This window comes from Pseudorasbora parva, chromosome 11 (genome assembly GCF_024679245.1).
Source record: "Pseudorasbora parva isolate DD20220531a chromosome 11, ASM2467924v1, whole genome shotgun sequence".
Lineage (NCBI taxonomy): Eukaryota > Metazoa > Chordata > Actinopteri > Cypriniformes > Gobionidae > Pseudorasbora > Pseudorasbora parva.
In genome coordinates, this window is record NC_090182.1 from 29,416,491 (window position 1) to 29,442,224 (window position 25,734).

Sequence of the window (25,734 nt, forward strand, 5' to 3'; positions counted from 1 at the left end):
CAGATATACAGCACATGTCAGTGCCTACAGCTCTCATCAGAACCACGGGGCAGCATATGCACACATCCTGTTAACAAAAACCCAAAATATAAAGGCTTCTTCACATGATATCAGTTTTAATAAAGAATGGCTTCTTTCCATCGTTGCTGCTCCTTTCTTATATTCCTACATCTTTGCTGCTAGTTACCTGACAAATATTTTAAGCCCTGGTGTCAATCCAGGAAAATTTGTCTGCAAGGGTACTGTTAAAATGGACAGTTACTTTAACTAGTAAACCCTCCAGCGCAAGAGAGATCCATTCAAATCCGTTCTGACAGACAACAAAGTGTTGATGGGAATATTTCCATTTGACAATTAAATTGCGAACCTTACTCTCCATTTTCTTCTACTCTAGATTCAGTAGGGTTATATATTTTTATTTTCTATTTACATTTTAATTATTTTTTGTGTGAAGCACTGAATTACTATTTTGTATGAAATGTGAAATATAAATAAGCACTTACCCAATGCTGTTGGTCCACCACATGGAAAACAGAGCAGATTTGCCATGGCATGGACTCTTCAAAGACAGCTAAACCCAAATTAAGAACACAAATTAAGATCTTTTTGATGAAATCAGAGAACTCTCTGACCTCTCCATAGACAGCCATTTCATATAACACTTTCAAGGGCCAGTAAATACATTTTTTAAATAAAGTTATTAAGCAATGAGAATACTTTTTTGCGCAAAAAACAAACAAAAATAACGATTTCAATTTCTTCTGTATCAGACTCTTACGCTGCTGATGTATGTTAATGCAGTGCTTCCAGAACACCAGTTTGCCATTGGCCGTCGCTGTTCACGTGCGCACCACGACGCAGGCACATGGGTAATTCTGACGTAGAACCTGGAAGCGTTCTACTGTTTACACTACGTCAAAAGCTTGACACAGACCAGAAGAAATTGCTGAATAAAGTCATTATTTTTGTTTATTGCTCAGCTCTGTGAAATACTTGATTCTGATTGGTCAATTGCACATTTCAGCGGTATGTTATTCCCAGACAACAACCGCCAAAGTAGAATAATACACCGCTTATCCAGGTACTACAAATTATCTTGACCAGTACTACTTATATGCTTAACGGGCTAATCCAAGCTTTTTAATGGCAGTAGATGTAGCTCTGTCTTTGAAGTCCATAAAAAAAAGGCATCTGTCCATCAAATAATGTGCTCCACACGACTCTGGCGGGTTAATAATGGCATTTCGTCCGATCGCATACTGTATTAAATTTATGGGAAAAGTGTTAAGTGCATCTGCAGTTCAAAAGGCCATATGTATCTTGAATTCCAAGAATGCACTTTTTCCATGGAAGACGATCGGCTGGAGCTTTAAGTTTTAAATATGGACATTTTTCTTACACAAACGCAGCGGTTCGCTTCAGAAGCTCTCAGAGCCGTGTGGAGTGTTATTTGACGAACTGATGTATTTTTATGGTCTTCAAAATCAGAGCTACGGCCAAAGCTTGGATTAGCCAGGATTTTTTAAATATAACTCAGATTTTATTTATCTGAAAAAAAGAATGTCATATACACCTGGGATGACTTGAGGGTGAGTAAGTCATGGGCTAATTTTCATTTATGAGTGAACTATCCCTTTCAGCATTAATGTCAACATATATGGAAAAAACAAAACAAATCTTCAGAAATAGATAAAGGCTTAAAGCATTTTGGAACTGTTTGGAACTGTTTTTATTCAGGGAAGCTTTGTGTAAGACCTAATAAAATATTTAAACTCAAGACAAAATTTTGTGTCTAATTTACTTGAGACAAGTATAGCCGTGTAATAAGAGGGATAATGTACACCTCCACTTTGCGTCAGGGTCCTGGTCACTCTGTCAGGGTACAAAACTCTGTCATTCTCGTCACTTCAGAAAATGAAGATTGAACCACTGCACTCACAAGGACAATTTTAACAATGTCTTTACTACTTTTCTGGCCCTTGAATGTGTTAATTAAATAGCTGTCTATGTGGAGGGGTCAGAGAGCTCACGGATTTCACCAAAAGTATCTTAATTTGTGTTCGGAGGATGAATGAAGGTCTTACGGGTTTTGAACATAATGATAGAATTTTCCCTTGTGGGTGAACAAACCCTGAACTAACCTGCTCAAGAAACATTTCTTAACATTGAAAACAGTTGTAGCCTACTGCTTAATACTTTTGTGGAAACCATGATCTATTTTTTCAATTATTATTTTTATTTTTTTGTAAAAAAAAAAAAAAACACTTTCATGCTTCAGGAACAGACATTCTTTGTCTTATTGCTTTTTCCATCTATCTCTCTCAGTGCCATCCTCATGTTAGTGCAAGCTAGCGCTTATCACAGCTCACGTCAGAGAAAAGTCAGAAAAATTGATTGCTATTTAAGGCTCAGTGGTATTTTCCTGTGGGTAATCTCTGGCACTCTCCAGCAGTTGATTTTGATGAAGTGGCTGCTGCGGTCCAGCCAGGAGACAGTAGCTGGAACGCAGAGAGAGGAGCGTTCAGGAGAATATGACAGTAGGTAGGGAATGAGCAATATCTAGAATTAATGTTCAGCTATTAGTGCTGCTCGGTATGTGAATGACTAGGAAACAGAATTATTACTATTAAAAAATAATCTGTCACACTGGTCAGCTTGGTCAGTGAGCTCATTTCAGATCTTAATATTTACAAATGAGCTCATGTAAAACCCATTTATTGATTTGCATGGAGGCTTTAATGCACCTTCAATGAAGGGCTGCATGTTAGCACAAAAGTGTTTTTTTTTTCTGAAAAATGTAATTTTGACTTGATGCCAGTGATAATCAAGTGTGACTTATGTCCAGAGAACACCTTTTGTGTTGCCTTTACAACGAAGTAAAGCTGAACTACAAATAATACAAAAATATACAATCTATTCATTCAATTATTCAATCCTAGAGTCATTGATTATTTTTTACATTTAAGAATCGCACACTACAGTATAATAATTGCCTTTCTGTGTGCACTTGTGGGGTGTGTGTGCAGCACAGAAAACAGAGTGTGCAGGTCTTCTTGCACTTGAATTTGAGTTTGAAGTTTAAAAAAAAAAAAAAATACTCTAAAAAGGAATCAATAAGGAATTAATTTATAAAAAAAGTATGTGATTTGATTTTCGATTCCGAACCCTATTCTATTTATTCAGCTTGTATAGTCTCTGAGCCTCTAACACCCTGAGGCCTTAATACAAAATGTCAGAAACCAGACTCATGGTGCACAGTGGGCTTCCAGAAGAGCAGAAGAACAGCTGAATATACCAGACCTCTGGAGAACATATGGGCAAACTAAATTATTTGATTGAGCTAAGCTAATTAATGAGCACCAGACAGACAGTTCATTGGTTATGTCTAGAAGCTGCACCATCTGTTTTGCACACACACAGTCCATAAAAATTCCATTAAATGACACTTGACTGACACCTCTTAAGAACCTCCTGACATGTCTTCTTGCTCACGCACGTTATTTAAAAAGTCTCTTATTTCTATGTGTCCATGATATGTCCATCATATTGTATTCTTATCCTTGGAATAATGGGAGTCAAATCATTAACTGCATCTACTAACTGTTTCTTGGAACCAGGAAACACACTGTCCCTAAAACTTACCAAGTTATGAATAGGATATTTTGCCTAATGAAACAAATTTGGCCATCAACAAAAGTACCTCATAATCAGTCCATAGCCAATGTTTATACAGTAATTACAATAATGAATCACCCAATATAATGGCTCATTCAAACCCGCTGGCCATTACTCCACTGGGTTGTTTAAAATATCACAATGAAGTTTCTTGCAACGAGTCCAACACTTTAAGACATGATGGGAAAGGATGCATTAATGAGTCTGCCCTACTCCCTTACACACAGTTTTGCAATTAAATGTGAAATATAACTCAATACATCAGACGTTATTTCTTGATTATTACCCATTATTCCCCTCCCAGAAAGAGTGAAACTCTAAATGGCAATTTGCAGTAATGTTACATCCAATAATTCTTGCTTTCTCCATTGGTTGTATCAATCGACACTGTAATTGGCATTTTACTCATAGCTGATTGATTAGAACATAAAGTAACAAGAAAGGAACAATTATGTCAAGGAGACAGATGAGCGTGCTCAATATGCCAAGTAGGATTCTGCTGATTTCTGGGAATCGATCCCACCATCTTCCTCCGCTGGGTGACAGTCTTGCCTATAACTCACTTCCAGCCTCTTGGGCTCCTTCAAATACCCCAGCTGGCTATGTGTGCGCGCCTGGGTTTTAGATGGGCCGTGACTCTGGTGTATGACGATGACTGGTGTGCTTTATGTGACTGTAGGGTTAATGGTGTGGCCATGGAGCTGTCCAATGTGCTGAATGAGCTCTATTTGTGAGAATCCCTGCAGTAAAAAGAGATTTACTATTCATGCTCTGTGCAACATAGGCTAGAGCTAGGGAGAAACTGATCATGGAGGAAATATGAAGCATACTGTACATGTATAGGCTCCAACAAATCTAACAATCATAATATTTTTTTTACATTTTCACAAGAAAGGTAGCGAAGAAAGGTGTGAGTGAGTGAGTGAGTGAGTGAGTGAGTGAGTGAGTGAGTGAGTGAGTGAGTGAGTGAGTGAGTGAGTGAGTGAGTGAGTGAGTGAGTGAGTGAGTGAGTGAGTGAGTCAGTGAGTCAGTGAGTCAGTGAGTAAGTGAGTGAGTCAGAGAGTGAGTGAGTCAGTGAGTCAGTGAGTGAGTGAGTGAGTCAGTGAGTGAGTGAGTGAGTGAGTGAGTGAGTGAGTGAGTGAGTGAGTGAGTGAGTCAGTGAGTGAGTCAGTGAGTGAGTCAGTGAGTGAGTCAGTGAGTGAGTGAGTCAGAGTGAGTGAGTCATTGAGTGAATCAGTGAGTGAATCAGTGAGTGAATCAGTGAGTGAATGAGCCATTGAGGTGCAATGATATTACATAGAGCCTGAAAATAGTCCCACCACGCTGTCTGTACAAACAGGTTGTCACGTTGGTTATGTTGATGGAAATTAGCCTGTTTTCATGCACTGTGCAATATCATTGTGCCACTGCACACATGGTATGGAAGCAAGTATGTATAATAAAAGTATGGTATAATGATAATACCCAACACAAAGTATAAAAATGGTATGTATGGGCTTATCTAACTCTGGGGGATACAGCGAATAAGCTAAAGTCCCAAAAAGTTGGCATGTTCCTTTAAAGGTGCCCTAAAATGAAAAATTGAATTAACCTTGCCTTAGTGATATAATAAGAGTTCGGTACATGGACATCACATACTGTGACTCTCAAACACCATTGCCTCCTACTTCTTATGTAAATCTCGTAAATCAAAAACACCAAGGAAAAAAAAGTGCTTCACAACATAAACCCAACCGTGACGCAAGCGTTGGGGATCATTTATATGCACGCCCCCAACATTTGCATCTGTCCAAACGTGTTCATTGTCAGGCGGAACTGCAGCCGAATCATCGAGACTTCATTAACTGCAGATAAACAAACTTCTCTTATGGACACATGTGATGTTCCAGGCTGTGCAGGAGACTTTTCTACCCTTCCCACAGACAAAAAATGTCAACAGTCATGGTTGATGTTTATAATCCGATACCACAACAATTTAATTCAAGATCGTTCGTTTGCTCGGCCCATTTCAAGCAAACTTCGCTCAGCATCTTAAACTGAAAAAAGTGGCAACTATATTCCCACAAGCAGTAAGTAGTGATTTTATCCACTTATTGACTGTTTAAACAATTTCTGATTAAATTTCAAGTTTCTTAGAGAGACTAGATAACGCAAGATGCTAGTACAGTAACAATAGGAAACTCCAAGAACCATACCAAACTAAAGAGTGTGTCTAATGACAAAGGGTAATATTATTTTGTATTTCAAAATACAACGATATATGTTGCTTAACGCACAGATCGTTCACTTGATCCTTCTAGCAACGTCACCTTTAACACCATATAAGTTAAAACGACGGGCCTATGATGCTTTTGCATGCTTTCAGAGTATATCACAGTCACTGCGTAGACTACATTGTGACTAACGTTATATAAACATGAATAAATCCAATTTGGGGATTTAAAAGACTGAAATCTGGCAACCGGAAACACGCAAGGCTGCATTTTATCAATCTCCATTGAGATGTTTTGCTTAAAGTGTCATTTAGTCGGTCTGTATTCTGTCAGGACGGTCAGGACTCACGAGCCGCTTCACTGAACTGCTGTGAGCTGCTGAAATAAGCCAATCAGAGCAGAGCTCAACATTAATATTCATGACCCTTCCAAATAAGGCAAAAACAGAGCATTACATCCTAGGGACAATTTATAGGGTTGTAAATGGACCTGTAAAACTGTGTCTGGACAAATTTTGCCCTTAAATAAGCCACATACCCTCTATGTAGATATCAGAGAACAATTAAACATATTGTTTCAAATCATTCTAGGGCACCTTTAAGGAAAAGCGTAAGAAAAGCGTAAAGACCTCAAACCTGTAAGGCATTTGTTATGTTTTGACAATAGAGAATAATTTAAATCAACTGTCTGGTTTCTACAACTTTTACTTAGGAGCAAAAATCTGCCTATAAATTAAATAAACAAAATATTTGACATGTACACATTTGTATCATGATCATTTTTCTGGCCATATCACTCAGATCTAAAAGAAAGGGAGAAAAAGTTATTAATCAGTATTGCTTAAAACCAACGCAGACAGGCACAGTACAAGTACACAACACACAGTACTCTGTGTGTTATGTGTCACAAACAACCCAGGGAGAAAGAAGAAAAAAAAAACCTCTTCAAAGAGACTGCACAATTTTTCATATTAAATCGACTGGCTTTCAACTAAAAAGCAGCAGGTTGGATCAAACAAATGCCATTTCCAGTTGTTTTTAAAAAATAAGTAGGGCAGTAATTTCTGCTCCTCCCTTGTGCCTTGATCTAAAGGCTACCATAAAGCAAACCTGTTCAGCAGTGTACCAATCAATTACATTTGATTAGGAGATGCTCTGTACCCAGCCTAAGGTAAAAGTAATGGAAAATGAAGTCAATATCACTGGGTGCAGGGAGAGAAAAAAACAGACACTTCAGGACCAAAGTCCTCGCCGTAGGGAGGAAACATGAGAGGCTTGCCATTAATGACAGAGTCAATAGAGCAATAATATCCATAACAAGGTCAGAGCCACACTAGATTGCACAATGCTGGCAAGTGTTCGTGCTGCCCCACAGACACTGATGAGTAAACACTGGCCTGGTCTGGTTTCTCATGTTGTGCCTGGCCGTCAATAAGGGTGTGATGGATTCTGTGTGGCTCTGAACACGGGGCGGGGTGAGGTAATAAATAAGTGGCGCGTCAAAATGAAAGCTCTGGACGCTGATGCAATTACAGAGCAATGTCCAGTTAAACCTCGAGCAATTAACAAGCCACCAGAGCGCATGATGCAGGGTTTGTCCACCGGTTCTATAATACATGTCTGTCAATGCAAACTCAATAGGCTTAATTAAACAGCTCAAAAACGTTGTCAGCACAGTAGGAGAGAACGGTGGGGCTACATCTAATGTCCATCCAGCAATTGAGTTTGAAAATAAGGAAGTACAGCACAGCTCCCTTTTCTAATTAACTCCTAGCAAACCTAATCAAAACATTTTATATGCATGCAATTTATTTTATTTTTTTCTTTTGTATCCTTTCAGCACAGTTACGTTGTTAATAGGACATCCATCCTGAAACTGCTATGTGAACTGCTATGCAGTGAAGCGTCAAGCTACAGCATTAGGTGTCTAGTGTTAAGTACTTTTAACATGCTATCTTAAAAATTTAGACGTTGAGAGAAAAAGAAATAGGATGACAGTATGATGCAATGACATAGTCGTGTTGTGTCTACCTAATTATGACACACTCAACTGTAAAATAATTTTCTATGGATGGTAGGCTATTTGTTAAAAGATATGGACATATAATAAACAATATGACTTGTATAAGAGACTTAGACCACTGTTTAAAAGATTAAGGAAAGAAAGTCTTTTTTTTGAAAGTCTCTTATGTTCAACCAGGCTGTATTTTTTATTTAAAATATAATTTATTTCTGTAATGGCAAAACTGAAGCTTTAGGGTCATATGGCCCCTCAGAAATCATTTTATATGCTGATTTGATGCTTAAAGGGATAGTTCACTTTAAAATGAAAATGCTGTCATCCTTTACTCACCCTCAAGTTGTTTCAAACCTGTATGAATTTATTTCTTCAGCTGAACACAAGAGGAGATATTTTGAAGAATGTCAGTAACCAAACAGTTAACTGGAACCACTGACTTCCATAGTAGTAAAAAAAAAAAAAAAACTATCGAAGTCAATGGTTCCAGTTAAATGATTCATTGAGTCAGGCTCAATACTTAATAGGCTCAAACTTATTCATTATTTTTTTGTTCTGTTTTTTTGTTTTTTTCAGAATGCTCTTCATGTGGTCACTGTAAGCAATACTGTAAAACTTTTTCTCTTCTATTACACCGTGTTTCAACTGTACCTCCTGTAGTAAACACTAAAGGCAACAAAAAAAAAACAGATTTGCTTTTTTAATGGAATGCTTTTGAATGCGAACATACAGTTCCCAACCAAGAAATTCATTGCAAAATCGGTGGATTGCATGCTTTGCATGGAAATACCTGTAAAACTGAAACATAAAAGTCTATGCAGTTTTTGTAATGTTAACAATAGCCAGAATTTTGAAACCTGGTATACTTTGATGACTGCATGTACCTTTTGAAGTGAAAACAAGTGTTATTCTTTGACAGGATAATACAATTTTAAGTCAGATTTCCAGTGTTTTGTGCAGAGAAAAAAATTGTGTTCTATTTTGAAACAAAGAGTTATTATATATTTGACAAAATGTGTTTTTGAGAAGAAAATTGTCTGTTAAGTAAAAAAAAAATGTTAAGAGTTTAGAAAAACGTCTCGGTTACGTATGTAACCCTCGTTCCCTGAAGGAGGGAACGGAGACGTACGTCAGAACTGAACCTACGAATTGGGATCTGCCCTCAGAGACCTATCCACTTCGAGTGTGTAAAAACGAGCCAATCGGAGATTGGCATGTGATCCACACATTCCACGCTCCGCCCCGCAGCGCGGGTATAAATAGGAAGTGGAATGGTAGATCAAATGCTTTTTTCAACTGAGGAGCCGAATCCGTGACTGGGCTCCTAGCTGAAGCACAGCTCCTGGCGACGGGACGTACGTATCCGTTCCCTCCTCAGGGAACGAGGGTTACATACGTAACCGAGACGTTCCCTTTCAGTCGGTCACGTTCGACGTACGTCAGAACTGAACCGACGAATTGGGATCCCTTTGGAAAACGCCAGGATGCTGGCCCTTCCAGCGTCCTGCTTGAGCGCACTGGACCGTCTAGTATGGTACGGAAGTCAGGGCTCCAAGCAGGGAGGTCAGTCACTGCTGTTTTTGCAAGACCCACTTAGAGTGACCATAGACCGCTGGGAAGCGTGCCCTCTCGGAAGAGGTACGCTGCGGGGCCACGTCCTTCAGGGAAGGAGTGGTGGCGGAATACACATAAGGACTAACCTGGCAGGGTAGTGCAACATATGGCAGTCTCTGGGGTGGTTCCAACCTAATTGAAGGGGGGAAAGAACACGCCCAGAGACGACAGAGCTGGCTCTGTCGAGGGAAAGACACGGAGCTAGCCCGAAGGGTAGCTGATACCGTGGACGAATACACATATGGGGTTGCCGTGAGGGAACCGCTACATATGGAACCCAGCCTACAACCACGTTCCACAAGCATACGGGTGCAGGCCTAGCGTCAGACGGTCCGCAACGTCTGACACCGCATGGGGTGACGGAGGAGCTCGACAGGGTTAGCCGGTTTCCCGGGGAACACAACTGGAGACAAATAAACGCACGTATCCGGCCCAGAGGGCGGGAGTGGCGTTGCAAGCCGACACTTAGAACGGGCACTTAGCGCTCCTGGCCACCAGGGGCGAGGATGCGGGAAGATACCGGCTCTACACGTAAGCTATAAAACCTAGCAAACGTGTTAGGTGTCGCCCAGCCCGCAGCTCTACAGATGTCTGTCAGCGAGGCGCCTTGAGCCAGCGCCCAGGAAGAAGCAACGCTCCGAGTGGAGTGTGCTCTTACACCGAACGGGCAAGGCACGTCTTGGGACTGGTAAGCCAAGACTATAGCATCCACTATCCAGTGGGCTAACCTCTGCTTGGAGACAGCCTTTCCCTTCTGCTGGCCTCCGTAACAAACGAAGAGTTGCTCTGAGGTCCGAAAGCTTTGGGTCCGGTCAATGTAAGCGCGAAGAGCGTGGACCGGACACAACAAAGCCAGGGCTGGGTCTGCCTCCTCCGAAGGCAGCGCTTGCAGGTTCACCACCTGGTCCCGGAAGGGAGTGGTAGGAACCTTGGGCACGTATCCGGGCCTGGGTCTCAGGACAACGTGAGAGTTACCAGGCCCGAACTCTAGGCACGATTCGCTGACCGAAAGTGCATGCAGGTCCCCCACCCTCTTGATCGAGGCCAAAGCAGTCAAGAGCACTGTCTTCATTGACAGGATTTTAATCTCAATGGACTCCAACGGCTCGAAGGGAGGGCTCTGAAGTGCTCTGAGCACTAGAGCCAAGTCCCAAGAGGGTATCGAGGATGGACGAGGAGGATTTAGTCTCCTCGCACCTCTGAGGAACCTGACGATTAGGTCGTGCTTTCCGACGGACTTACCTTCGACTGCGTCGTGATACGCCGCTATTGCGGCGACGTACACTTTGAGGGTGGAGGGAGACAGCCTTCGCTCCAACCCGTCTTGCAGGAAGGAAAGCACAACACCAATCGAACACCTTCGGGGGTCTTCCTGGCAGGAAGAACACCACTCAACGAACAGGTTCCACTTCAGTACATAGAGGCGCCTCGTAGAGGGGGCTCTAGCTGAAGAGATGGTATCTACGACTGCTTGTGGTAGTCCATCTAGAACCTCCACGTCCCGTCCAGGGACCAGACATGAAGATTCCAGAGGTCTGGACGCGGGTGCCATAGAGTGCCCCGTCCCTGAGAAAGAAGGTCCTTCCTCAGGGGAATGGGCCAAGGAGGGGCTGTCGCGAGGAGAGTAAGTTCTGGGAACCAGGTCCGGTTGGGCCAATACGGCGCAACTAACAAGACCTGCTCCTCGTCCTCCCTGACTTTGCACAGGGTCTGTGCAAGAAGGCTCACTGGGGGAAACGCATACTTGCGTAGGTCCCGGGGCCAGCTGTGCGCCAGTGCATCTGTGCCGAGGGTACCCCCGGTCAGGGAATAGTACCACTGGCAATGGGTCGAGTCCGGAGAGGCAAACAGGTCTACCTGTGCGGCTCCGAACTGGTCCCATATCAGCTGGACCGCCTGGGGGTGGAGTCGCCATTCTTCCGGAGGTGCTGGCTGCCGAGAGAGCTCGTCGGCTGTCTGGTTCAGCGCACCAGGGACATGCATGGCCCGAAGCGACCTCAGATGCTTCTGACTCCACAGGAGCAGGTGGCGGGCGAGTTGGAACAGGCGACGGGAGCGTAGACCACCCTGACGGTTGATGTACGCAACGGCCACCGTGCTGTCCGTACGGACCAGTACATGCTTGCCACGTAGCGGCCCCTTGAGGCGGCGCAGTGCCAAGTGTACTGCTAGCAACTCGAGGCAATTGATATGCCAATGCAATTGCGGTTCCGTCCACAGACCCGCAACTGCATGCCCGTTGTACGTGGCCCCCCAACCCGTGGATGAGGCATCCGTGAACAGCACAGCATGCCTGCACACTTGTTCTAGGGGCACCCCGGCCCGGAGAAACGAAGCGTTGGACCACGGGCTGAAGGTTTGGCGGCAGTAAGGAGTCACTGGGACCCGGTACTGGCCGCTCTGCCACGCCCACCTCGGGACTCGGCCATGAAGCCAGTGTTGGAGCGGTCTCATATGAAGCAATCAGAGCGGCGTGACCGCGGCTACGGATGCCATATGCCCCAGGAGCCTCTGAAAAAGTTTCAGTGGGACCGCTGTTCTGCCTTTGAACATATTCAAGCAGTTCAACACCGACCTGACTCGCTCCTCTGTGAGGCGCGCAGTCTGGCTGACCGAATCCAGCTCCATACCGAGGTAAGAGATTCTCTGCGTAGGACAGAGCTTGCTCTTCTCTCGGTTGACCCGAAGGCCCAACAGGCTGAGGTGACTGAGCACCATGTCCCTGTGTTCGCACAACTGCTCCCGAGACTGGGCGAGAATGAGCCAGTCGTCGAGATAGTTAAGAATGCGAACGCCGCGTTCTCGGAGTGAAACAATGGCTGCCTCCGCGACCTTCGTAAAGACGCGAGGCGACAGGGACAGCCCGAAGGGCAGGACTTTGTACTGGTATGCCCTCCCCTCGAACGCAAGCGTAGGAACGGTCTGTGTCGAGGGAGTATGGACACATGGAAGTACGCGTCCTTCAGGTCGATCGCTGCGAACCAATCCTGGGGACGGATGCATTGAAAAATGCGTTTCTGCGGGAACATCCGGAACGGGAGCTTGTGCAGGGCCCGATTCAGGAAGCGCAGGTCCAGGATTGGCCGGAGCCCACCCCCTTTCTTGGGCACGATGAAGTAGGGACTGTAGAACCCTGACTTCATCTCGGCTGGAGGAACCGGCTCGATCGCGTCCTTCGCCAGTAGGACCTCGATCTCTGACCGCAAGACTTGAGCATCGCTGCTTCGCACTGAGGTGAAGAGGATGCCCTTGTACTTGGGTGGCCGGCGCGCGAACTGAATCGCGTAGCCGAGTCTGATGGTACGGATGAGCCAACGGGACGGTCGAGGGAGCTGTAGCCACGCTCCCAGGGACCGTACCAGCGGGACCAACGGCACCACAGACATGCCCGGGGTGGGGCAGCGCAACGGAGAGCTCTGGCTCGACTCGGGAGGCCCGGAGGCGGCCCAGAGTGTCGCGCGAGCACTCCTGGTGCGGGCAGGGAGCGGGTGAGAAGGCCCGGAGGCGTCCTCGGAGCCCGCTCGACTGCTCGCTGCCCGAAGGCAGAGAGGTGGGATGCTCAGACCCGACTCGGGAGGCCCGTGGGCGGCCCGGAGTGTTGTCTGAGTCTTCCCAGGAGGGGCAGAGAGTGGGTGAGAAGGCCCAGGGGCGGTCTCGATGCCCACACTACTGCCCCCTGGCGAGAGAGGGGAGGAAGGAAGTAGCAAGGCCCGGGGGCGTCGCACACTTCCAACCTGGCCCTCTGAGGCCCAGAGAGAGAGGAAACTGCTCTGAATATGTGGGTACCGCTGGACTCCGGAGAGCCAGTGGCAGAACGTTAACCAGTCAGGGCCCCCCGGTCCTCCTCCGGGGGGGTGGGGGAGGGATACGAATATCACCTCCCCCCGAGCAGCTCCTGTTCTCCCCAGCCTGTCCGTCTCAGGGCCGCGTCCCCTTGCGCTTGCCTGCCGGTTAGCGGGGCCCTGGACGGGTTGGGCGCCTCCCTCGCGCCCGGCACCCTGCTCCTCCAGTGGAGGCTGCTGCTCGGCTCTAGCAGGGTGGAGCGGACGCAGGCGGGGATGCCCTCGGCGACAAGCCGGCAGAGGCGCCACGACCGACGACCGAGCAGCTCGTCGTCGGCACCCTGATGCAACGCCTCTGTCTGCTTCTGGGCCACCAAGAACTGCTGGGCAAAGTTCTCGATGGCGTCGCCGAGGAGGCCAGCCCGACAGACAGGCCTTCCTTACGCATATCTGCCGGGTTAGCCCCCTGTTCCTGGACCACTAGTGTGGACATCGCCTGACCCAGGGAGCGTGCAGTGATTTTCATCGCCCCTAGGGCGAGGGCCAATACCGCACGCAGTTCCTGCACAACCCCTGGGCTGGGACTACCCTCATGCGTGCAGGGCAGAGGGCAGTGAGAGAGGGAAAACAATGATACTTTTTTTTTTTTTTTTTTCTCTCATTTTTGGCCCTTTTGACCCTCCATATTTCCCTCTCTCCGATGCAGCAATTGACATCTGTCCTCTGCCAGAGCAAAAAAATGAAACGCTAAGCCCTTTTCTCTTCCAGGACCAGCGATTCCATCTCTCACTACAAGCAGGCATGTGAGACAGTGAACGTGGCCGTCAGAACGGCACACAGCGCACTGAACGCTCAAGCCTCAATGAAGAAGGCAAGGCGAACAATGCCCTGACGTGGTCATGTTCTCATGAGAGAATCCGTACCACCCACAAACAGAGTCTCAGCATGCTTTTGATGCGATAGAGGAGTGGGGGCCCGAAGGGGTTTACCCGGCGGGGAAGTCCCACTGTAATCCTTAGGCCACCAGCGCTTATCAGCCAAAGTAGTCCTTTTTCCAGTAACACCAGAATATGAACTAGATCGGGGGATAGGCGAAGGGACTCGACCCCATCTGAGGTTTCATAGTCTCGGCCGCGCATCTAGAGCACCGACTGACGCGCGTCGGTTGCTGTGACAACCACCGCTGTCAGCCGGCCGCTCGACGGCACACGGCGCGCTGAACACTCAAGCCTTTTATGAAAAAGGGTGAGACGAACAACGCGCCGACGTGACCATGTTCTTCTGCGAGAACATGAATCACCCACGATCGCAATTTCACATGCGATCGTGGCCGTCAATGAGGACAGGAAACAGTTGCATTCCAGGAATGCACGGTTTGAATGACATCTTGAAAAAGACGCAGGGTCAAACCGTGTTGCTCTTTTAGAATGGAAAAACTGCTCTTTTAGTTTGTGCTGAAGCACTCAGGGAGATGACCGCGGTCAGCACGCAGTCCACAGTGCAAGCCTGCGTGTGACACTCAAATGTTTTTAGGAAAACGCCCAGCGAACCAACAGTTTGGAAGCTCTTTTGGATGCAAGTGATTGCAACAATATACGGTCACTCGCTGAGAAGCGCTATGACACCCGCACTGGCAGTTCCTCCTTTTCTCCAAGACTCAGCTTGTCTTTAACACTCTTCGTGGAAACAGTATTGAACTGTTCGGCTCCGAAGTTGAAAGCATTTGATCTACCATTCCACTTCCTATTTATACCCGCGCTGCGGGGCGGAGCGTGGAATGTGTGGATCACATGCCAATCTCCGATTGGCTCGTTTTTACACACTCGAAGTGGATAGGTCTCTGAGGGCAGATCCCAATTCGTCGGTTCAGTTCTGACGTACGTCGAACGTGACCGACTGAAAGGGAACTGTAATAAGGAAAGCATAAAATCTAACATATGGATGTCAGTTCTGTCTATGAAAACAGTTAACAAAACTTTTATGAATATAACTTTTGAAGTATGCCATATACCAGGTTTATGACACATTGCAAATAAGTTATAAAAAACTGTAAAAGCACTGTAGCCAGGCAAAATCCAGATTTATGAGTATTGTTTATTTATGGTATGATGATGCCTTGAGTCTCATTCTAACGGCTGGATATTTGGCCAAAGCAAATTTTAGTTATTTTTCAGAAATGCTTATAAAACATAACCATCATTGTAAACTCAGCAGCTGTTTTACTGAGAAATAATAAATCAGCAAAGTACACAACAAAACACAGGCTGTATATACTGTATTTAGAATTCTGCTGTGCTGTGTTTTTATTGACATTACTTTAATGGACTTGTGCAGTTAGATTTCATCAGAGATGGAAACAGGTGTTTGGATTTGCACAGATATAGTTCATATTCAGGATGCCACAGTTAAACAGCTCTTATCTACAATCTGCACACAATCTGATCAACATCGATCATTCAGTTTCCCCAGTTTTCTTCTCTATAACTAGAACATTTTACACTTCAAATACAACCATTTCTCTTTTAGATTTAAATCAGAGCTTGGCTCAGGAGTATGAATTGAAGAAACCTTGTGCATTCAATTCAGCTCATCATTCATGACTTTGTCCTTTACAAAGTCAAAAGCTCTGTAACTCTCTTGAGAGATGAGTGAGCACAATAGGTTTTGAGCTTTCATGATTACTGAGAATGAAAGAGTAAAAGAACATAAAAATGTGCCGACGGCAGAAGAGACCTTCATTCATGAGAGACTTCTTCACCATACAGAATTAAAACCTATACATATAAGAGGTGTTAGGCAATACAAAACAGTGGGGGATATTAGTTGTTTTGCAAATTAAATGTAATATTAAAATTTGAGCCTATATTTTGAAAAAAACTATTGCAGAATATACTGTATATGTATTATTATTATTATTTATTTATTTTTTTTGAACAAATAAATGTAGCATTGGTGAACATAAGACTCTTTCAAACACACACACAAAACATCCCCACAAAGATCAAATCCTTACAACTTAAAAATCATACCAAGTGTTCAAACTAACACTGGTGAGATTGCTCTTAGTGCAGATTGCTTATAAAAACACTGCATGAGCTCACAAGATTACGTCGCCATCCGCAGCACAGTTAGCCAGGGTTTAAAGTCAAAATGTAAGTAAAATGTTACTTGCACTTGCCAAAAATAACACAGTGCTGTAAATACCAATAACATGATACAGTGAAACTGTGATGTGTTTCCTTAAGATTAGCAAACCATCAAAATCTCATACTGGCTAATACCAACCAATGCAACGCCATTGCCATAGAAAACCCAATGCAGATATTGAGGAAACAAAACAAAAGAGCCTAGTGGGACAATCATAAAAGTTGCTATACACAATATAGACAGTCAATAATTTTCATAGTGCATATGCATAGAAAATAATAAACAAATTACAAGCATAGATACCAGGCTTGTACAAAAGTCTGAATTTCAGAATTGGCCTCCATTCAATTCATGAATTGGAATTTGAATTGAATTGACTGATTTATGAAAGAAAAGAAAAGAAAAAGAAAAACCATGGGTGACAAAGTTGGGACACCTTATCATTCAATTGCCTGTAGATCCACTCTTAGAAGCAAAACTTGAAAATCATTTTCTGTATGATTTATCAGTCTTATTCTGGAGGAATTTTGGTCCACTCTTTACAACATTGCTTCAGTTAGTTGAGGTTTGTTTATGCACAGCTCGCCACAGCATTGCAGGATGAGGTCTGGACATTGCAAGACCTTCATTCTTTTCTTTTTCAGCCATTCTGTTGTAGATTTGCTGTTGAGCTTCAGATCCTTGTCTGTTTGCATGACCCAATTTTAGCCAAGAATTAGCTGTCGGACAGATGGTCTCAAATTTGTCTCTAGAATACTTTGGTACACAGGAGTTCATAGTCAACTCAATGACTACAAGGTGCCTAGGTCCTGCAGGCTAAAAAACAAGCACAAAATCATCACCCCTCAACTATGCTTGACTTTTTGTATAAAGTGTTTGTGCTCCTTTGGTTTTCAGCAAACATAGCACTGTGTGTTATGGCTAAACATCTCCACTTTGTTCTAGAAGTCTTAGGGTTTCTTCAGATGCAACTTTGCAAACTTATACTGTGCTACCATGTTTTTGCACAGTAGAGAGAGAGAGAGAGAGAGAGAGAGAGAGAGAGAGAGAGAGAGAGAGAGAGAGAGAGAGAGAGAGAGAGAGAGAGAGAGAGAGAGAGAGAGAGAGAGAGAGAGAGAGAGAGAGAGAGAGAGAGAGAGAGAGAGAGAGAGAGAGAGAGAGAGAGAGAGAGAGAGAGAGGAGCTTTCTCCTGGCAACCCTTCCAAACATGCCATATACTTGACCCATATTTTTCTAATTGTCACAAAATTTAACATTTAAAATGTTAACTTAGGCCTGTATTGAGTGTGAGGTGAAGTTCTTTGTCTACCTTTTTTCTGAGCATTACAGTCTGATCTTGGGGTGAATTTGCTGGGACATCCACTCATGGGAAGATTGGTGTTTGTTTTGAATGTCTTGCACACTGGTAAAAGATGGATTTAAAATTGTTTGGAAATGGCCCTGTAACATGTTGCAAATTGATGGCAACAACAATTTCTTCTCTAAGATAATTTCTGATGTATTTCCTCCTTGGCATTGTGTTAACACACAGATGGATGCTCCAGATCAGCAATATTATAGAGGTGATCCGTTATGAAAGGCATTTGATTAGCAGTGCCTGACCATTAATTACTCTCTTAATTCTATGTTAATAGTAAGGTTTCCTAACTTTGTCACCAATGTTTTTTCTATTTTAGCTTTATTTTTGCTAAATAAATAATGACTGTGTGATATGTCATGTGTTGCTCTTCATCTGAGTTCTATTGTCCAAAAAAAATAAAATAATAGTTGTCAGTAAGTCCAGCCTTACTTTCTGCACAAACCTGATTTGTAATAAATTTGTATAATGTCAGCCTATGTGGGGCTTCATTGACTGCCTGCAAACAATGTCTACTTTGACTTGCCCTCAAACTCTGAAGTTTTGGCAGTAGGCCTGTAAGAGATTGGTTTGTGATGTCGACATGTTTTCTGCGCTGCAGGAGTAAATCCACTTGTCATGCACTTCAAAATAATGAGGACTCTGAGATGCAATAAAACTTATGAGATTGGATGCATGTTAACCTATTGTAGGAGACCTAAAATAAATAGTAACCATTAAAACAGCATAATTTTGATTAATGTGGGGGAGAGGACGCTGGCGTTGTCTGTTCACCGCTTCTCCACCCACAAATCATGTTAACTGTACAGTTATATTTAGGTTTTATTTTATTTTATTATGTTTGTGACTAGTCTAACAGTCAGAGCTACAATTGGGACTGTTGCTGATTGCTGGCAGCTACTGAGAGGACGTTGTTCGCCATTCGCCGTTTTCCACCGCTTCTCTGATGTTTATGTTTGAATTGCTGTGGTTGTTTCTGGTTTGAAGGACATTTCATGTTGCTCGCTGCGACTGCTCTCTCTTCTGGGTGTCGGCTGCTCACTGGTGGTCTCGGTGGTCTACCTCGGGTTTGAGCTGCATGGGGGCTGAAGTTTGCACCGGATCATCAGCATCCGGCATGATGTTGGGATGTTTCTGTTTCTGTTCACCATCAGCTCTGTTTCTGTTCACCATCAGCTCTGTTTCTGTTCACCATCAGCTCTGTTTCTGTTCACCATCAGCTCTGTTTCTGTTCACCATCAGCTCTGTTTCTGTTCACCATCAGCTCTGTTTCTGTTCACCATCAGCTCTGTTTTCTGTTCACCATCAGCTCTGTTTCTGTTCACCATCAGCTCTGTTTCTGTTCACCATCAGCTCTGTTTCCTGTTCACCATCAGGTCTGTTTTCTGTTCACCATCAGCTCTGTTTTCTGTTCACCATCAGTTCTGTTTCTGTTCACCATCAGCTCTGTTTCTGTTCACCATCAGCTCTGTTTCTGTTCACCATCAGCTCTGTTTCTGTTCACCATCAGCTCTGTTTTCTGTTCACCATCAGCTCTGTTTTCTGTTCACCATCAGCTCTGTTTCTGTTCACCATCAGCTCTTTTTCTGTTCACCATCAGCTCTGTTTCCTGTTCACCATCAGGTCTGTTTTTTGTTCACCATCAGCTCTGTTTCTGTTCACCATCAGCTCTGTTTTCTGTTCACCATCAGCTCTGTTTTCTGTTCACCATCAGCTCTGCTTCTGTTCACCATCAGCTCTGTTTCTGTTCACCATCAGCTCTGTTTCTGTTCACCATCAGCTCTGTGTTCTGTTCACCATCAGCTCTGTTTTCTGTTCTCCATCAGCTCTGTTTCTGTTCACCATCAGCTCTGTTTTCTGTTCACCATCAGCTCTGTTTTCTGTTCACCATCAGCTCTGTTTTCTGTTCTCCATCAGCTCTGTTTGTGTTCACCATCAGCTCTGTTTTCTGTTCACCATCAGCTCTGTTTTCTGTTCACCATCAGCTCTGTTTTCTGTTCACCATCAGCTCTGTTTTCTGTTCACCATCAGCTCTGTTTTCTGTTCACCATCAGCTCTGTTTCTGTTCACCATCAGCTCTGTTTCTGTTCACCATCAGCTCTGTTTCTGTTCACCACCAGCTCTGTTTTTGTTCACCATCAGCTCTGTTTCTGTTCACCATCAGCTCTGTTTCTGTTCACCATCAGCTCTGTTTTCTGTTCACCATCAGCTCTGTTTTCTGTTCTCCATCAGCTCTGTTTCTGTTCACCATCAGCTCTGTTTCTGTTCTCCATCAGCTCTGTTTTCTGTTCACCATCAGCTGTTTCTGTTCACCATCAGCTCTGTTTCTGTTCACCATCAGCTCTGTTTCCTGTTCACCATCAGGTCTGTTTTCTGTTCACCATCAGCTCTGTTTTCTGTTCACCATCAGCTCTGTTTCTGTTCACCATCAGCTCTGTTTTCTGTTCACCATCAGCTCTGTTTCTGTTCATCATCAGCTCTGTTTTCTGTTCACCATCAGCTCTGCTTCTGTTCACCATCAGCTCTGTTTCTGTTCACCATCAGCTCTGTTTCTGTTCACCATCAGCTCTGTGTTCTGTTCACCATCAGCTCTGTTTTCTGTTCTCCATCAGCTCTGTTTCTGTTCACCATCAGCTCTGTTTTCTGTTCACCATCAGCTCTGTTTTCTGTTCACCATCAGCTCTGTTTTCTGTTCTCCATCAGCTCTGTTTGTGTTCACCATCAGCTCTGTTTTCTGTTCACCATCAGCTCTGTTTTCTGTTCACCATCAGCTCTGTTTTCTGTTCACCATCAGCTCTGTTTTCTGTTCACCATCAGCTCTGTTTCTGTTCACCATCAGCTCTGTTTCTGTTCACCATCAGCTCTGTTTCTGTTCACCACCAGCTCTGTTTTTGTTCACCATCAGCTCTGTTTCTGTTCACCATCAGCTCTGTTTCTGTTCACCATCAGCTCTGTTTCTGTTCACCATCAGCTCTGTTTTCTGTTCACCATCAGCTCTGTTTTCTGTTCTCCATCAGCTCTGTTTCTGTTCAGCATCATCTCTTTTTTCTGTTCACCATCAGCTCTGTTTCTGTTCACCATCAGCTCTGTTTTTATTTGTTCCCTTTGTTGCACTTTCAGATTCTTCGGATTGAAAAGTGCATTATAAATACAATCTATTATTATTATTATTATTATTATTATTATTATTATTATTATTATTATTATTATTATTATTATTATTATTATATGAGCACTTTAAGTTTATGGTGCTATTTTGTCAATATGTCAAGTTTACAAATGGAGAGAAACATTACCTCATACAAAAGAAAGAAAATAATTACAAACCAGAATTTAAACCTAGAAAGAGGTACTTCATGTAAAATATCAGTTAAACTACACATTAAAGCTGAGGGCAAAAGATGATAGGCTGGCACACTGTGAAAGACAGCATTTAAAAGACAGCTTAATGTTAATTTATTGAGGTCAAGGTCAAAAGTAGAGTCAAAAATAAAAAGACTCCACTGGTAGATACTTTTTCTTGAGTCTTTCATGTGCAGCCATGTGAGGCAGCCGGATGAAGTCTTTAAAGCAGAAGACTATGTCTGCAGGTGGACTGACAGACCCATATATGAACCGAGACTGCCAGCACAACCACAGCACAGTATTCAGAGGTAACCACACTTCTCAAAATGGAAGTTGTCATATACAGTTTTAGAAAACTAATTTGATCTCTCTTAAGGTTCTCTGCATCCCAGTTGTCTATGGTAATGACATGTCTCCATACCCTTACCTGCATATAAAAATTCATTTGCAAGGTAATGTTTTTGGAGAACAAGAAAAATATAACCTATAATCCATGATTTGTCTTTTCATCAAAACTTTAAATTCAAGGTAAGTTCAGATATGTAAACCTAAAATTGGTTTCCTGTCAACACAGCAGGTGTGGGAATGAGAAAATTACATCTCAAAGAATTCGAAGATTAGTAGACCGGATAAATATTTGAATATAACAAAGCATGTAAATATTGAAGAAAAACAAGTTTGAGATCACAATAAATGATAATACCCCACACAGGTATACATGCACTGAATACACAAAAGCTAAATATCTTTGCAAGAGCTGTTAATACCTAGAATTCTGTCAATGACTGACCTTTCTCTTCTAACAGGGAGAAAGCAAATGGGCAGTACTAACTCTGGAAAGTACAGCCACAAGGAGAACTGACAACCGCAGCATGTGAAGGAGCCCACCAACTCATCCTTGAAATATGCTGCTCAATAGTTTCAATCAAACTCTTCTAGTGAAAACAAACACCACTTTTTAATTTCATAAACAACATGTATGCCCACATGCAGCTACACAGTCAAAGAAACTCAGACAAACAGCACAAGACGCTAGCCGAGGGTGGGATGTACTTTTGAGCGATTAGTATCTCACCACAGGGGGACGCAAGTTCAAACAGAAATCTGTCACAGAGCAAATGAAGGAGAATTATGGATCCACAGGCGGTGGCCGTGGACTCCCGACTGAGTGATATAAGAGTGTAGCCACAGGCGACACATCACAGTCTAGCGGAGACATCCATCACATTTATCACACTTGTATCTCATTACGCTTCTGTGTTAAGATGGGAAGACAAATAACCTAAAGCCAGACAATAATAGACACCCACTCAGAAACACTACAACAGCAAACAAACTTAAAGCTGAAGTTGCAAACCATCACTTGAGACAGCACAGCGAGTGGGTTGTTTGCTCTCAGTGCTCACAAATGCACACTAGTGGTATGACTCAGGAATTGCAAACTCTCAGCATCCTACCGGTTCAGTAGTAGCGGGCTTCAGTGCAGTCAGCTCCGCGACATTCGGCAGAGTGAAACGTGGCTTGTCTGTTCTGTATCCGCGTCTCTCTCAGTCTCTGAGTGCGCCGTACCAGGCGGTCTAGCCCAGCCCAGAGCAAAAGGCTTCAGATCTGTTCAGTTCAGCGTGGGACAGCTCGGCTCAAAACTATGGGGGAGTCTGAACACTGATTTCAGAGCAGAGCCGCCCACACCTCACAATTACCAATACTGTAGTTTCACTTTACGCAACCTTGTTTTGCTGCCACAGTCAGTCAATTTTGTCAACATGAAGGGTTATGGGGTTGGCTGGGTATCTTTCTGTGTTAAACAGATTACCACAAAAAAAAAAAAAAATTATCATCCTTTACTCACCCTCAAAGGAACAAAAATAGAGAAGTTTTGAAGATTGTTTATGCTGCTCTCTTCCATACAGTTATTGTGAATGAGGAATGAATGTCCACGGAAGAAACATAAAAATGTTATGTGTGCTAAACTAGCAACCAATAGAATTTGGGATCATTGACGTAAGATACTTTATTTAGTTCAAGTTCAATATTTATTAAGATTATTTTACGGGCAGTTTGAATGCAGCATAACAGAAATGCAACAACACGGAAAAAAATGTTTAAAAATAAAAATAAAAAGTGCACACAATAAAAACATAGATTATACTTTACAAATGTCCTTTAAGAGTGGAAGAGTGCCTCTGCCTTTTATTCTAGAGTAAACCACAGAGGTTGCCTTTTTCTTCCCTTATCAGTGCGAATGAGTCTCAAAATATTCGACCAATTTTGGTCATATAGAAAAGCGGCATAAAGTACATCTACTGTAGCCTGACGTGGTCATACTCAATTCTAGTCAGAATATGAGTCTGAAACTGCTCCATTGGGCTGTGATTATGGGGTGTGTTTCAACTGAACCAGGAAAGACCTCAATTGGATAGACCAACAACCAATCAGAGCAACGAAGCGACGTCATAAGAGCTCAACTGCACTGTGTTGCTAAGTCAGCGTTTTTTTCCCCCGCAGGTTGTTTTCTGTGTCTGCGGGTTGAAGCGACTATTATGTGATATATAGACCCATGAGTGCAAATTTTTGCCAAAATAACACATTTTACCCCCCAAAAACACCTCTTTTTTTCCGGAGAACCCCCGAGAAGCTATTGTTTAGGGCTACGCTGTAAGTTCTAACAAGTTCAGTTTACTTTAAAAAAGTTTGGAAACCGATTGCCTTATTTTTGCAAAGCAAACTTAAATGGAAAACTGAAGTTAATTTAATATTCAGATAAAAGTAAAGAAAGCTTACACCTCCCAAGTGAATTAAGTAATACATATCAAGTCAGTTTAATGCCAATTCTAGTTAACATACTCTATCTTACTTAAGATTTATTCGTAATAATACTTGAGTTGTTCCATTTAACTTAAAGTGTTATATTATGTCATGCAAACATCTTAAATGCTATTATAGTCAACATAGTTTTAATCTGTCATTTTCAGCTATGGCAATTTAAAAAACTATGTACAATCAGTTTCCAGGTTTTCCAAGTAAAATGAACGTATTTTTAGTAGTTCACCTAGCATGAATGCACTTAACACTCAATTAAGAATTAAGTAAGCTTAATTGCATCAAGTTGTGCTTACTTAAACCATTCAAGTTGTGTCGACATAATTCTATCTGTGAGCTGAGGAAGTGTACTCCCAGAATGCATTGCAGAAAAAATTAATTAATCACAGGGCAATCATAACTTTGTTTTATTATTTTTGGCTTTATTTGACCATCTTATTTGCTGTCTTTTGTCAGTATAACCCCAATAATGACAGCAAATTCACTTTTAAAGGTCGTATTAAGTGTAAAAAAAAATGTTTTACCATTGTTGTGTTTTGCATGCTGAATGTTAAAGTCTGTGTGTGACTCAAGCATGTCAATTGTTAGATATTGTCAAAAATATAGAGGCATTATATCAACACAATTAAAAGTTTTTCATAAGTGTTAGCAATTAAATGTTAATAGATCATTAACTGGCATTACATTTTTATATATATATGTGTGTGTGTGTATATGTATATATATATATATATATATATATATATATATATATATATATATATATATATATATATATATATATATATATATATATATATATATATATATATATACTTATTACTTCCCTTCCTTTCAAATCAGATATACTTTGATTTCATGTTGCATTGCTGCATTAATAGGAAGAGATTTACAGTAATATCGATTAAGTTCCAAGTACCCAACCAAAGGGAACACTCATCACCATAATGGTAAGAAATTTTAGGAAATCAACATACATTTATGAAGTCAGCTTATGTGACACTCTCCCAAAGTATTTAGTTGTTTAGTCAATAACACTGTAGATGACTGGAAAATTAGTGAATGCAACTAAGAAGAACTATGACTGCAGAAGTTTTCTGAGTAACAAATGCATTAGCATGCAAATAGTTCAGATTATTTTATTTTTTTTTAAGTAAATTCAACAAGTTATTGGACATAAAGTAAAGTTAATTAAAAAGTCTAAGAATTACTATTGGCTTTTACAGTGTAGAAGTTGGCGGGTTTTGTTGTAAAAACTTGGCAACCCTGTGTGCGCACACGTTGGAATAAACAATCTTTGCCGGTGTTGTAAAAAAATAAAATTATTTAATGATACAAAGAGCACTTACTCAACATGATCATATTTTTTTTTTTTAAATTGTGAAGGTGAATCATATACAAACAAGCTCTCCATTTAAGATTTGAACAAATATAATCCCCCAAGCGCCTTTGATGACGTGCATGATTACGTTACTGTTGATCATCTGTCCGTCATCGTCTAAAGCCCGCCCTGATGATTTCATTGGTCCGAACAGTTTCTGTTCAGAGATAATTACTCCTCTATGGAGCGAGGCCAGACTGAACTGCCCGACCTAAAATTTTTGTGGGCAGGGCTAAGTTTGGCTGGCATCCAGGCTACATCTGCTGTCTACTATTATTTGTGTACATTCACAATAACAAAACTTTGTTTTGCTTTGATCCGTTTAGCTCCATGAGTCAGTGGGTGGGGCTACAAAAGCAGGTGTACACTTTTATCTGTTGAGCT

At 42.6% G+C, this 25,734-nt stretch overlaps 1 long non-coding RNA gene across 1 annotated transcript in view; it reads right to left on the reverse strand.

Annotated features, from left to right (window-relative positions):
- The window catches only part of LOC137092516 (uncharacterized), a 305,870-nt gene extending 283,125 nt beyond the window's left edge, over window positions 1-22,745 (reverse strand). Inside the window, exon 1 of the long non-coding RNA XR_010908304.1 lies at window positions 22,607-22,745. This is a non-coding gene — a long non-coding RNA (uncharacterized lncRNA). The remainder of the gene's footprint in view (window positions 1-22,606) is intronic.
- Window positions 22,746-25,734: the final 2,989 nt, after the last annotated feature.